The 14,427-nt window shown below is 39.1% G+C and overlaps 1 long non-coding RNA gene across 2 annotated transcripts; it reads right to left on the reverse strand.

Moving 5' to 3' along the window:
* Positions 1-1,632: 1,632 nt before the first annotated feature.
* LOC147371208 (uncharacterized) lies at positions 1,633-14,427 on the reverse strand. 2 transcript variants are annotated; one of them, XR_015166001.1, is made up of 4 exons: positions 14,288-14,427; positions 11,384-11,439; positions 10,602-10,667; positions 2,409-2,547 (listed from the first exon to the last, which is right to left on the reverse strand). It is a non-coding gene; the product is annotated as an uncharacterized LOC147371208 (long non-coding RNA). The 2 variants fall into 2 exon arrangements; XR_015166000.1 differs by lacking the exon at positions 11,384-11,439 and having other exon boundaries at positions 1,633-2,547; positions 14,288-14,426.

Consider the following 14,427-nt stretch of genomic DNA (forward strand, 5'->3'; position numbering starts at 1 on the left):
GGAGGTTAAGTAAGCTGCGCTGCAGCTTAGGAGGTGAAACCAGGACTCAAACCAGAGCACTTGCCCTTCTCCACGGCCCTGTGCTGCCCCTTGTATTAGCAGTTTGCAGCCAGTGAGAAGGGCACAGCCTTCCAACCTGCAAACAGATGTGTACAATACTTTGTGAGCTCACTCGTGAAAAACTAAACCAAAGCTAAAATATGAGAGCATTAAGGTTTAAGAAAACCTAAACAAAGCCAGTGGAATTCACAGTCTGAGTTTTTGTCTCATTTCTTTGATAGGTAATGAAATATGGTGGAACTTGGGAGCCTCTCAGAAAAGTGGAGACATTCATGGGAAGAAATATGCAAAACATGATAATCCTTTGGACTGTTGTTCTTATAAAATATAGCTATCTCTTTCAGACAGCAACAACAATTAGTCATGAGTTACACATTCTTTTTAAGATATATCAGAGTCCATTTAAAGTTCCAAAATGTAATACTCAGCACAGAAATAGAGTAACAGATGTTATAACCAAATTAGGGGTTCTTCCCAGACATCTTTTATTGACATTAGAGTGGTACAGAGGCACATTAAAGCCTTTGAATAAAGTGCTACACTCTCAACCTGAGGATTTGGTGGAAAATAACTTCTGAAATTGATGTTTCAATTTCAGCTGCTTGTATACGTGCTGAATTGCTTCAGTTGTGTCAGACTCTTTGCAGCCCCATGGACTGAGGCCATCAGGCTCCTCTAGACATGGGATCCTCCAGGCAAAGAATATTGGAGTGGGTTGCCATGACCTTCTTCAGGGGATCTTCCCAACCCAGGGATGGAACCCAGGTCTCTTAAATCTCCTGCATTGGCAGGCAGATTCTTTACCACTAGCGCCACCTGAAGTGAAGAAGTGAAGTGAAGTCGCTCAGTCATGTCTGACTCTTTGCAACCCAATGGACTGCAGCCTCCCAGGCTCCCCCGTCCATAGGATTTTCCAGGCAAGAGTACTGGAGTGGGTTGCCATTTCCTTCTCCAGGGGATCTTGCCGACTCAGGGATTGAACCCGGGTCTCCTGCATTGTAGGCAGACGCTTTACCCTCTAAGCCACCTGGGAAGCCTTCAATTTCAACTACTCGATTCAAATTAATGTTTCTAACAAGTGGCTTTCTAGTTAATGAATATGTTTACAGATACGTTAATTCTTTCTTAATGCCTTCTTTCTACTCTGTTCTAAAATTTATCACATTTCTGCAATTACTTGCCTATTGTCTCCCTCCCTCACTAGACTGAGCCACTGAAGTGCAGGTGCTGTGTGGGAACCTTCTTTGTATACCCAGGTCTTGATAATGCCTGGTAACAAGTAGACACTGAAATTTTTACTTTTTGCAGCACATAACAGAAGTTTTTCAGCCTCAGCACTATTGATATTTGGGTCATATAATCCTTATTGGGGGTGGGTGCTGTAGCATACATGGTAGGATCTATAACAGCATTCCTCACATCTGCTCACTGGATGCCAGTGGTCCCCACCCACCTACCCAGAATATCACCAAAAGTTTCCAGATGTCTTCTGAGGGGGACAGGGAATCACCCACAATTGAAAACCACTGACAGACAAGAATGCACACTCATGCACAGATAAAAACATGATGCTTTTAATATATTAATTTATTTTTTCAAATTTCTTTGATTAGGCGACAAGTACACAGCATACAAGAATCTAAAGTATGAAAGGATATATAATAAAAGGTAAATTCCTCTCCCTCTTCCATCTCCCAATCAGCTTTTTATGTTATTCTGGACCTGAAATATCCAACAGATGCCACTAACTACGTGTGATTGTTGTGAACTTAAGCTCTGGCCTGTTCTGAGATGTGCTAAGTATAAAATCTGTGATGGATTTTGAAGACTAAAAAAGTGTGAAATATATCATGAATAATTGTTTTACATTTACATGTTAGAATGACAATATCTTGGATACACTATGTAAAATAAAATATATAAGTAAAATTAATTTCACCTTTAATAAAGCCATTTTACTACAGCTACTAGGAAATTTTAAATTACATATGTGACTTACATTATATTTTGGTTGTACGGCACTTTAAAATAAATTTTCTATGGAGTTATAAACATATAGATATGCATATATAATGATAAACTTTAACATGTATACATTGTTTTATTTTATACTTAGCATAAAAACTGCATATGGTACTTAGTAAATACTTAATAGATACTCACTGATTGAATCAATAAATAATTAAGTGATTATATGTATACATATACAATTGACCCTTGAACAACTTGGAGGTTAAGTCCAAAATCTGTGTATATTTTACACTTGACCCTCCAAATATGCTTGTTATTCCTCTGAATCCGAGGTCCCATATCCCCTCATTCAGCCTTAGATAGTGTTCAGTTCAGTTCAGTTGCTCAGTCGTGTCCGACTCCTTTCAACCCCATGAATCACAGCACGCCAGGCCTCCCTGTCCATCACCAACTCCCGGAGTTCACTCAGACTCACGTCCATCGAGTCAGTGATGCCATCACGTACTGTAGTATTAACTGTTGAAAAAAATTCGCATATAAGTGGACCCAAACAATTCGAATCCATATCACTTCCACATACTTCATTTTATTCAAATGATATAAATATTTTATTATGATCTTCATTTACTTCATCTGTAAAATGGGCATAATAACAATATTGTTGTGAAAATTAAGTATATAAGAACTTAGTATAGTACCCATCAGATTACTATAATCAGATATCATTACCCTTCCTTTCTTTGTTATCATTATTTTTTTGTTGTTACTATTTTTTTAAGTAACTATTTTAAAGATGAGGAAACCAAATATCAGGGAGGATAATGCCCCTAGGTTACACAGCTGGCAACTTGCCTGGTCGTAACTGGAACCTTGTGTTTTGACTTACAAATTCATGCACTCATCTCCATCTCAGGATGTCTCATTATAGTCACTTAAAAACACAAAAAAAGAAAGCATGTAGTGCCCAGATCCTGTTTTTAAATTTCATTACCTTGTATCCAGTATTCTTGCCTGGAGAATCCCATGGACAGAGTAGCCTGGCGGGGTATCGTCACATGACTGAAGTGACTGATCACCCAAACACGCACCTTATAAAAGGTACCAGGGCTTTCCAGGTGGCACTAATGATAAACAACCTGCCTCCCAATGCAGGAGACGTAGGAGACATGGGTTCAATCCCTGGGTTGGTGAGATCCCCTGGAGAAGAAAATGACAACCCACTCCAGTGTTCTCGGCTGGAAAATTCCATGGACAAAGGAGCCCCATGAGCTACAGTCCACTGGGCCACAGAGAGTCGGACCCAACTAAGCGACTGGACACACACACGTAAAAGGGACCAAGATCCTTAGAATATTGTCTGTCTCCACGTCAGGATTGCTGCTGCTGCTGCTAAATCGCTTCAGTCGTGTCCGACTCTGTGCGACCCCACAGATGGCAGCCCACCAGGCTCCCCCATCCCTGGGATTCTCCAGGCAAGAACACTGGAGTGGGTTGCCATTTCCTTCTCCAATGCATGAAAGTGAAAAGTGAAAGTGAAGTCGCCCAGTCGTGTCCGACTCCCAGCAACCCCATGGACTGCAGCCCACCAGGCTCCTCCGTCCATGGGACTTTCCAGGCAAGAGTACTGGAGTGGGGTGCCACTGCCTTCTCCGCCACATCAGGATTAGGAAAGTGCAAATCTGAAATATTTTGATATGCCAGCCAGGAAGTGCTCAAAAGCTGGATATGCAGGAGCTTTGTGTACCTTTCTGAAACTTTCAGGTAAATTTCCAGTAATTTCAATTATTTCAAAATATGAAGTCTAAAAAATAGTAAATAACATTTAGTTAGGAATGTCAAAACACATATCTATGTAATTTATGGGTTAAAGAAGTTATAGTGGAAGTTGATATTTAGGATTGAATGAAATGAATTTACTTATCCAAATTTGTGGGATAAAGCCATGATGGCAGTTGAAAGGAATTACAAAACTTTTAAAACTTCTGTTAAAAATAGCATAAATATAATGGGACAAGTGGGTATTATGTACCTCCAAATGTGATACATTTAAGGAAGACATTATATCATCTTTTTAGTATTTTTGTCAAAAATATTTCAACTGCTTCTAATTGTGAGGAAGCAGTCAGACAAACTGAAATTGTGGACATTCTATAAAACACCTGGCCTAGATGCTTAAAAATGGTGGTCATGAAAGTCAAAAAAAAAGCCCAGAACTCTCTTTTAGGTTAAAAAAAAAAAAACACCTTTTCTTACCTAGAGTAAAAGAGGCTAGGGTAACCTATCACCTAAATGCAATGTTTGATCCTTGTTTGGGTCTTGAATTAAACAAACAAATGAAAAGCTATAAAAATTATTCAGACAATTGGGGAAATTTGAATATAATATTACTGCTGCTGTTGATGCTAAGTCACTTCAGTCGTGTCCGACTCTCAGCGACCCCTTGGATTGCAGCCTACCAGGCTCCTCCATCCATGGAATACATAGTATTAAATTTCTTGATTGTGGTAATGGTATGTTTGTGTAGAAGAGTGTTTTTATTCTGTAAGGGTGACATATGACACCAGCAATGATATAGATAGAAAGATGATAGATAGATAGAACAATGTGACAGATGTTAGCACTTGGACTAGAGGATGAGTACTCTGATTTTTTGTTTCTTTAGTGGCTCAGTCGTGTCCGACTCTTTGTGACCCCATGGACTGCAGCCCGCCAAGCTCCTCTGTCCATGGGATTCTCCAGGCAAGAATACTGGAGTGATTGTCATGCCCTCCTCCAGGGGATCTTCCCAACCCACAGATCAAACACAGGTCTCCTTCATTGCAGGCAGATTCTTTACCATCTGAGCCACAAGGGAAGGTCCAAAGCCCTGAGAGTTGGGTGTTAGTTATATTGTGAGGTGTTTTTTTTTTTTTTTCCATTATCTCAAGCTTCGAAATTTAACAAACATTTGTTAAGCTCTATGTGCTGAGAGTATAAAGATAAATAAACAAGGCTCTCTTCCCCAGGAAATCCCAGTTTTGTGGAAGAGTTAACATGATCATTGCTGCAGTACCTGCTGGTAGTATAGATGTCAAAAAAAAAAATACACAGAAAATAAGGAGGAAATTTTGTTAACAAAAGTTATTATCACTATAAAAACTCAAAAATAAAGAAAAACTTAGAAAATTAAATTCTTATATGCCATCACCTGGAGGTAATTTTGTCAACATTTTGCTGATTTGATTTCCTTTCAACGCTCTTACTGTGCATTTTCCATTCTTCCTTTCTCACTGTCACTCTCACACTCTATTTCTATTGAAGTCACATTGTATTTTCAGTTTTGTTCTCTGACTCCTCCACTCATTATATCATTGTAGAATCTTTTCTGTGCCATTAAAAATTTCTTTGAAATGTCCATTTTAATGGCTTCATAGTATTCAATTACACTGTTGAAGATTTTGACCATTTCCAAATATTGTCTATTGTAAATAATTATAATTAGGAAATAATTCAGAGAAAAAGAGTCTGAATGTCAAAGGAAAATGCTACTGTTAGTTTGAAAATGGGTGAATTTTTATATACTCCTTTCATTTATAATGTAGCATGTAACCCTTATCTAATTTTCCAGTTTATCAGTCAGTTCAGTTCAGTCACTCAGTTGTCTCTGACTCTTTGCGACCCCATGAATCCCAGCACGCCAGTGCTCCCTGTCCATCACCACCTCCCGGAGTTCACTCAAACTCATGTCCATTGAGTCGGTGATGCCATCCAGCCATCTCATCCTCTGTCGTCCCCTTTTCTTCCTGCCCCCAATCCCTCCCAGCATCAGAGTCTTTTCCAATGAGTCAACTCTTCGCATGAGGTGGCCAAAGTACTGGAGCTTCAGCTTCAGCATCACTCATTCCAAAGAACACCCAGGGCTGATCTCCTTTAGAATGGACTGGTTGGATAATCCTTATCTAATTTTCTAGTTTATAATACTGCTATATTCAGTTCAGTCACTCAGTTGTGTCCGACTCTTTTCAACCCCATGGACTGCGGCACGCCAGGCCTCCCTGTCCATCACCAAATCCCAGAGCTTGCTCAAACTCATGTCCATTGAGTTGGTGATGCCATCCAAACATCTCATCCTCTGTCATCCGCTTCTCCTGTTGCCTTCAGTCTTTCCCAGCATCAGGGTCTTTTCAAATGAGTCAGTTCTTTGCATCAAGTGGCCAAAGTATTGGACCTTCAGCTTTAGCATCAGTCCTTCCAATGAATATTCAGGACTGATTTCCTTTAGGATGGACTGGTTGGATCTCCTTGCAGTCCAAGGGACTCTCAAGAGTCTTCTCTGACACCACAGTTCAAAAGCATCAATTCTTTGGGGCTCAGCTTTCTTTATAGTCCAACTTTTACATTCATACATGACTACTGGAAAAATCATAGCTTTGACTAGATGGACCTTTGTTGGCAAAGTAATGTCTCTGCTTTTTAATATGCTGTCTAGGTTGGTCATAACTGTCCTTCCAAGGAGCAAGTGTCTTTTAATTTCATGGCTGCAGTCACCATCTGCATTGATTTTGAAACCCAAAAAATTAAAGTCTCTCACTGTTTCCATTGTTTCCCCATCTATTATCTACTAGTGGCATTTTATACTGAAATAACAATATAACTTAATGTAAGCTTATATATTAATATTGGGGCTTCCCTGGTGGCTTAGACAGTGAGGAATCTGCCTGTAATGTGGGAGACTTTCTGAATGAGAAAGATCCCCTGAAGAAGGAAATGGCAACCCACTGCAATACTCTTGCCTGAAGAATTCCATGGACATAGGAGCCTGGCAGGCCACAGTCCATGGGATCACAAAGAGGGAACACAACTGAGCAACTAACATTTTTATCTTTTTACATATTAACATGAAATATCTGTTAAAAAATATAGTTGTCCACTTGATTTTTCAACTCCCAAAAGGAAATTTTAATGTAACAGTGCATTTCAAGGGAAACATTTTGTAAACATTTGCAAATTATTAAAAATAATTTGCTGTATTTAAATTTTTTCTCCATCTAACCTTTACCCCTCAAACTTCTCTACTATGGGTTTTATCCCTTTAAATGAAAATGTCTTGTGCATTTATGTAAGTTTATTTGAAAGATAAATTACCTGAAAGATTTTTTTTCTTTTATTTTTTAACTCTACACTATTGTATTGGTTTTGCCATATATCAGCATAAATCCGCCACAGGTATACACGTGTTCCCCATCCTGAACCCTCCTCCCTCCTCCCTCCCTGTACCATCCCTCTGGGTCGTCCCCGTGAACCAGCCCCAAGCATCCAGTATTGTGCATCGAACCTGGACTGGTGACTCGTTTCATATATGATATTATACATGTTTCAATGCCATTCTCCCAAATCATCCCACCCTCTCCCTCTCCCACAGAGTCCAAAGGACTGTTCTATACATCAGTGTCTCTTTTGCTGCCTTGTATACAGGGTTATTGTTACCATCTTTCTAAATTCCATATATATGCATTAGTATACTGTATCGGTGTTTTGCTTTCTGGCTTACTTCACTCTGTATAATAGGCTCCAGTTTCATCCACCTCATTAGAACTGATTCAAATGTATTCTTTTTAATGGCTGAGTAATAGTCCATTAATGGTGTATATGTACCACAGCTTTCTTATCCATTCATCTGCTGATGGACATCTAGGTTGCTTCCATGTCCTCGCTATTATAAACAGTGCTGCGATGAACATTGGGGTACATGTGTCTCTTTCAATTCTGGTTTCCTCAGTGTGTATGCCCAGCAGTGGGATTGCTGGGTCATAAGGCAGTTCTATTTCCAGTTTTTTAAGGAATCTCCACACTGTTCTCCATAGTGGCTGTACTAGTTTGCATTCCCACCAACAGTGTAAGAGGGTTCCCTTTTCTCCACACCCTCTCCAGCATTTATTGCTTGTAGACTTTTGGATTGCAGCCATTCTGTCTGGCGTGAAATGGTACCTCATAGTGGTTTTGATTTGCATTTCTCTGATAATGAGTGATGTTGAGCATCTTTTCATGTTTTTGTTAGCCATCTGTATGTCTTCTTTGGAGAAGTGTCTATTTAGTTCTTTGGCCCATTTTTTGATTGGGTCATTTATTTTTCTGGAGTTGATCTGTAGGAGTTGCTTGTATATTTTTGAGATTAGTTGTTTGTCAGTTGCTTCATTTGCTATTATTTTCTCCCATTCTGAAGGCTGTCTTTTCACCTTGCTTATAGTTTCCTTTGTTGTGCATAAGCTTTTCATTTTAATTAGGTCCCATTTGTTTATTTTTGCTTTTATTTCCAATATTCTGGGAGGTGGGTCATAGAGGATCCTGCTGTGATCTAAGTCGGAGAGTATTTTGCCTATGTTCTCCTCTAGGAGTTTTATAGTTTCTGGTCTTACATTTAGGTCTTTAATCCATTTTGAGTTTATTTTTGTGTATGGTGTTAGAAAGTGTTCTAGTTTCATTCTTTTACAAGTGGTTGACCAGTTTTCCTAGCACCACTTGTTAAAGCGATTGTCTTTTCTACATTGTATATTTTTGCCTCCTTTGTCAAAGATAAGGTGTTCATAGGTGTGTGGATTTATCTCTGGGCTTTCTATTTTGTTCCATTAATCTATATTTCTGTCTTTGTACCAGTACCATACTGTCTTGATGACTGTGGCTTTGTAGTAGAGCCTGAAGTCAGGCCTGAAAGATTTAACAGCTAAATTCACCCATCCTTTTGGGAAAAAGATGGAGTGTTGTTTGGAGAAGTTTAGAGAGGGAAGCCACGCATATGCACCATTCACGGGGAATAACAACTGATGAAACTTTCTTATAGGATTGTTAGGTAGGTAAAATAGGGAAAAGGAGTCCAAAATGGCGGTGGCTGAAAGACAAGGAAGGGAAAAGCCCACGAATAGAACAAAGGAAGGTCAAAGGAGGGTCCGAGGACCAGAGTGAAGACTTCAGGTAGAACAAACAGTACTCCTGGCTAAGCCCAATTTGCATAGGGCAGGCCCAGGTGGAGGAAAAAAACATAAAAGGAGGAGCCAAAGCGCTTTCTTGCTCTCTTTCTCTCCCGCGTGCATGCACTCTTTCTCTCTCTCTGCCTCTCTCACTCTCTCTCTCTCTCCCTGGGGTGCTCTTCTCTTCATGTCTTTGGATCGATGTGCCCTCACGCCTCCAAGATGGATTTTCCTGCTATCTTCTAAATAAAATAGAGCTATAACACTGAGCTGTAACACTGATTTGTCTAAGAGCTATAACATGGTCCATTCGAGACCTGAGAGCTATAATACAGTCTATCCAAGACCTGAGAGCTGTGACACGCCAAGGGGGCTTTAATGTCCATCACTCCAAATCTTTGTTGTAACGAGACAAAGAACCGAGGAACATACACTCACGTGACAGGATGATATAGCAATACCCATTAAAATTTTAAATATGTATAATCATGTTGCTGGGGCTTCCCCAGTGGCTCATGGGTAAAGAATCCACCTGTCAGTACAGATGTGGCAAGAGTCACAGATTTGGTCCGTGGGTCAGGAAGATTCCCCTGGAGAAGGGAATGGCAGCCCACTCCAGTATTCTTGCCTGGAAAATCGCATGAACAGAGGAGCCTGGCAGTGTACAGTCTGTGGGGTCACAGAGATTCAGCCAGGACTTGGCAACTGAACAACAATAGCCTTGTTGCTGTGGGCTGAAAGTTTATGTTCAGTCATTTATATACTGAAACCCTAACCCTCAAAGGTGATATTATTAGTAGGGGGGTCTTTCGGGGTTGATGAGGTTATGAGAATGGAGCCCTCCTGGACGGAATAAGTGTGTTTACATCGAGTTGGCCAAGAAATTCATTTGAGCTTTTTCCACAAAGAAGAAATCTCACCGAGCTCCCCAGCCCCTTGTGCTACAGCGGGATACAGCGAGTTCTGCAGTCAGAGAGAGTTGTCACGCTGATCTTGGACCTCTAGCCTCCAGAACTGTGATAAATTTCTGCTGTTTATAAGCCACCCAGTCTGTGGTATTTTATTATAGCATCCTGAACAAAGTAAGATACAAGTTCTTATTCTTAAGATTTTCAAAATGCATACAGCAAAATTTTCATTGTCCTCAGGAGACAAAGAATAAGATGGATAATGAAAACATTAAATTCCACTGATTTACACACAAGCTTCAGTCCCCCACATCATTAAAGATTTTACTAAATCTTCTAAGAAATGACAAAATGATGGATCACAGTGTGATCCTCTGCTTTACTCTATCCCCAAACTGCTCCTAATAGACATGCTGATTAGTGAAACGGCTAAACAGTTAGCAGCAGTGAGACAGAGTAGAAACAAAATGCTTGCATAATCCCCTAAGAGGACAATCAGTCACTAAATAATTAAGGTTGACTATGGAGTAGATGTAAATTATGTTTAACAAATCCCTTCTGCTCAGCCCTTTCATTATATCATGCAAAATGGATTGTATGGAGGAAGTCTTTCCATAATTGGTTCATGGTGGAGGAGGTGTTAGAGTTTCAATGGGGATTCTAAATGAATTAAATGGTCTAAATACAGAGAAGAGAAAAAAGATAATTAAAAAGTTACCAAGTGGTTGGCCAGTACTGAAGTCTCCAATCCTCTTGAGAGACTCCCCTTATGTTATCTTTATTCCTGTAGAGAAATGGTAACAAATCAAGTTGACTAGCTACATTCACAGAACACATTTATAATCATACAAGTGTCCTTGCTGCTGCTAAGTCGCTTCAGTCGTGTCTGACTCTGTGCAACCCCATAGACAGCAGCCCACCAGGCTCCCCCGTCCCTGGGATTCTCCAGGCAAGAACACTGGAGTGGGTTGCCATTTCTTTCTCCAAGTGTCCTTAGGTGAAGTAAATCAAAGCTTTTTACCTCATAGAATCACAACTCACAATTTTCTTAATAAGCAGGACTTTCTATTGGATATTTACAGCTAGTCCTCCTGTTTTGAATCTCTGAAGACATGAAATGTGTATTTTAGCCTGGGCTTCCCCTGGTGGCTCCGTGGTAAACTATCCACCTGCCAGTGCAGGAGACACAGGTTTGATCCCTGGGTCGGGAAGATCCTCTGGAGAAGGGCATGGCAACCCTCTCCAGTGTTCTTGCCTGGAAAATCCCATGGGCAGAAGAACCAGGCAGGCTATAGTCCATGGGATCACAAAGAGTCAGACGTAACCAGCGATTAAACAACAACAGTTACCTGCTACATTTCCTAAAATTTTTACTTTAAATATATGCAAAATATTACATATGTATGTGTGTGTGTGCGTGTGTGAGAGAGAGAGAGAGAGAGAAAGAGGAAAATTGTGACAGCCCCAGAGTGGGTCAGGAAATTAGAAAAGTAAACTTACCTCAACTTCTAAGATCTATTTCCTCTGACATATGATGGTTGTTTATGTTCACGATCCTAAAGTTTATGAGAAGAAATCAACATTGTCCTTTTGATGTTACTTTTTATATTAGGATTCATGTCTCATGTTTAAATCCAGTTGCCAAGTTAGATAAAATTTATTTTATAGATACCATAGTGTCTGAAAGCATTTCATCTTCTCATTAAATTATTATGTATTTTAATTTATAATTTTAGTTGTTATTTTTAAATGGAATTCTTTGATGTAAAGTGTTAATTTTTGGAGTATACTTTTGGAATATAATATTTTTCTTAGCAATCAATCATTGCTATATTATCTTTCCTTTTCCTTTAACAGACTCAACTTAAAAATTCAACAAAATTTATTGAGAGCCAGCTACTCATCTTGCCTAGACTAGGGAAAACTTCACATAGTTCAGTTCTAGAAGCCCTTCTATAAAGTGGAAATTCCTCTGTGATGACCTGGAGGGGTGGGATAAAGTGGGATGAAAGGCAGGCTCAACAGGGAGAGGATACATGTCTACTTATAGCTGATTCACTTTGTTGTATGGCAGAAACCAACACAACATTGTAAAGCAATTATCCTCCAATTAAAAATAACTTAGGGACTTTCCTGGTGGTCCAGTGGTTAGACATGCAGCTTCCATCCCTGGTCAGGGAACGGGGATCCCACACATCATGTGGCAACTGAGCCCAAGAGCTGCAGCTGGAGAAAGCCCTGGTGCTTCTTCTGCAACAAAGTCCCAGCACAGCCAAAAACTTTAAATTAATTAAAATAGATAAAAATATATTGTAGAAATGGAAAAAGATATATCTTCTCCTAAGAAAAGTAAAGTGGAAATCTATAAGGTAATCTCCATGCTCAAACAGGGGGTTACAATTTTATAACTTAAATAATATTAAAGAACCTAACATTTTAAAAAGTAAAGAAAAATATGTTATGAACATCCAACAATTATAAACATGTTAAACTAGTAAAATTGAACTCTAAATTATGGAATTATAGATTTGATTGATGGAAGGGACTTTATCAGTTTATCTAATTTAATCCCCTTGTTTTGCAAATGAAAAAACTGAGGTACAAACAAGTTAAACAACTCTTTCCAAAGTGAAAGTTGCTCAGGTGTGTCCGACTCTTTGCGACCCCATCGACTATACAGCCCATGCAATTCTCCAGGCCAGAATACTGGAGTGGGTAGCCCTTCCCTTCTCCAGGGGATCTTCCCAACCCAGGAATCGAACCCAGGTCTCCCACATTGCAGGTGGATTCTTTACCACCAGCTGAGCCCTCAGGGTAGCCCTTCTTTCCAAAGCTATACAAATTAAATAGTAGCAAAGATGAAGCTAGAAACTAAGACTTTCAGTTTAGTGCCACGTACTGACTACCTGATATGAGTAGGGTATAATTTATATCCCCCAAAAAACTTTAACCTCAAAAAACAAACAATAATAAATAATACATAAGTAAGTAGATGCTGATATATTATAAAGATACCATGTAAAACATGTTTATTTACCTAATAACTATGTTAAACCAACTGTGTTAATAAAGTATATTAGACTGCAATGATTTAGGTTATGGCCATCTTAAAATTTAAAACTACTTTATAAATTTCTTGTCTTTCAGTAATCTTCTAGGAGCAAGAGGTAAGGAGATTTTTAACCAATCACTCATTTTCAAAATAATAGCCTTTGCAATACATTAGAGCAGTCAATAATACTTACTGAACATTTTTTACTGTTGGGCCAGAGACTATTCTAGGCCATGGGGATGCAGTGGTTAAACAAGACAACGAAAATGTCCGTCCTTACAGAGTTTATATTCTAAGGAATATGCACGCACAAGTATGCACATATGCATACATGCATGTGCAAGCTTGTGTGGTGGGGGGGCAGACAAAAAAAAACAAAAATGAAAATATCATAGAGTGATAAGAGCTGTGAAGAAAAATGATGCTGTGATAGAAAATAGCTATAGGCTACTTTAGATTGGATGGTCAGTAAAGGTGTCCAGAGGAACTGAGTCCTAAAGGAAATAAAGGGCGAGTCAGGAAATATCCCAAGCCACAAAACCAGACACTATTGTAAGGGATTTAAATTGGAGATAAGGTTGGCACACTAAAGAAACCATAAAAGAAGGAAAATAATAAATATAAGAGCAGAGATAAAATAGAGCCCAGAAAAACAATGGAGAAAATAAACAAAGCCAAAAGCTGGATCTTCGAAAAGAACAAAATTGACAAATCTTAAGCTAGGTTGACAAAGGAAAAAAAGAGACAGAGAATACATAACTAATATAAATAAAAATGGGATCATTATTACCAATTATATAGGAATAAAAAGATTATGAGAGTGCTATGAACAATTATATATCAACAAATTAGATTACTTAGCTGAAATGGATAAACTCTATTTATTTAGAAACACAAAACACAAAACACAAAACCAAGGTTGAAACCTGAGAACTAACTAGTGATGAGATTGAATCAGTAATCAAAAATCTGACAAAGCAAGCCCTGGACCATGGCTTCACTACCAAACATTTAAAGATGAACTAATACCACTCCTTCTCAAACTCTTCCAAGAAAGTGAAGAGGATGGAACACTTTCTGACTCAATCTAGGAGGTCAGAATTACCAAAGCCAAAGACCAGCATGAAAGGAAACTACAGATCAATGTCCTTTATGAGTATTGATGCAAAAATCCTCAATAAGATACAAGCAAATAGAATTCAGCAGCATACGATAAAGATTAAACACGATGACCAAGTGGGATTTATTCCTAGAATGTAAGGATAGTTCAACGTACGAAAATCAATTAATAATTAATCAATGTAATACACCACATCGGGCTTCCCAGCTGGTGCTACTGGTAAAGAACCCACCTGCCAATGCAGGAGACAGATAAGACGCAGGTTTCATTCTTGGATCAGGAAGATTCCCTGGAGGAGGACATAGTAACTCACTCCAGCATTCTTGCCTGGAGAATCCGATGGACAGAAGAGCCTGGCGGGCTATGGTCTGT

Source organism: Bos grunniens, chromosome 6, assembly GCF_055505025.1.
Source record: "Bos grunniens cultivar Pamir isolate PY7600 chromosome 6, Bosgru_T2T1.0, whole genome shotgun sequence".
Classification (NCBI taxonomy): Eukaryota; Metazoa; Chordata; class Mammalia; order Artiodactyla; family Bovidae; genus Bos; species Bos grunniens.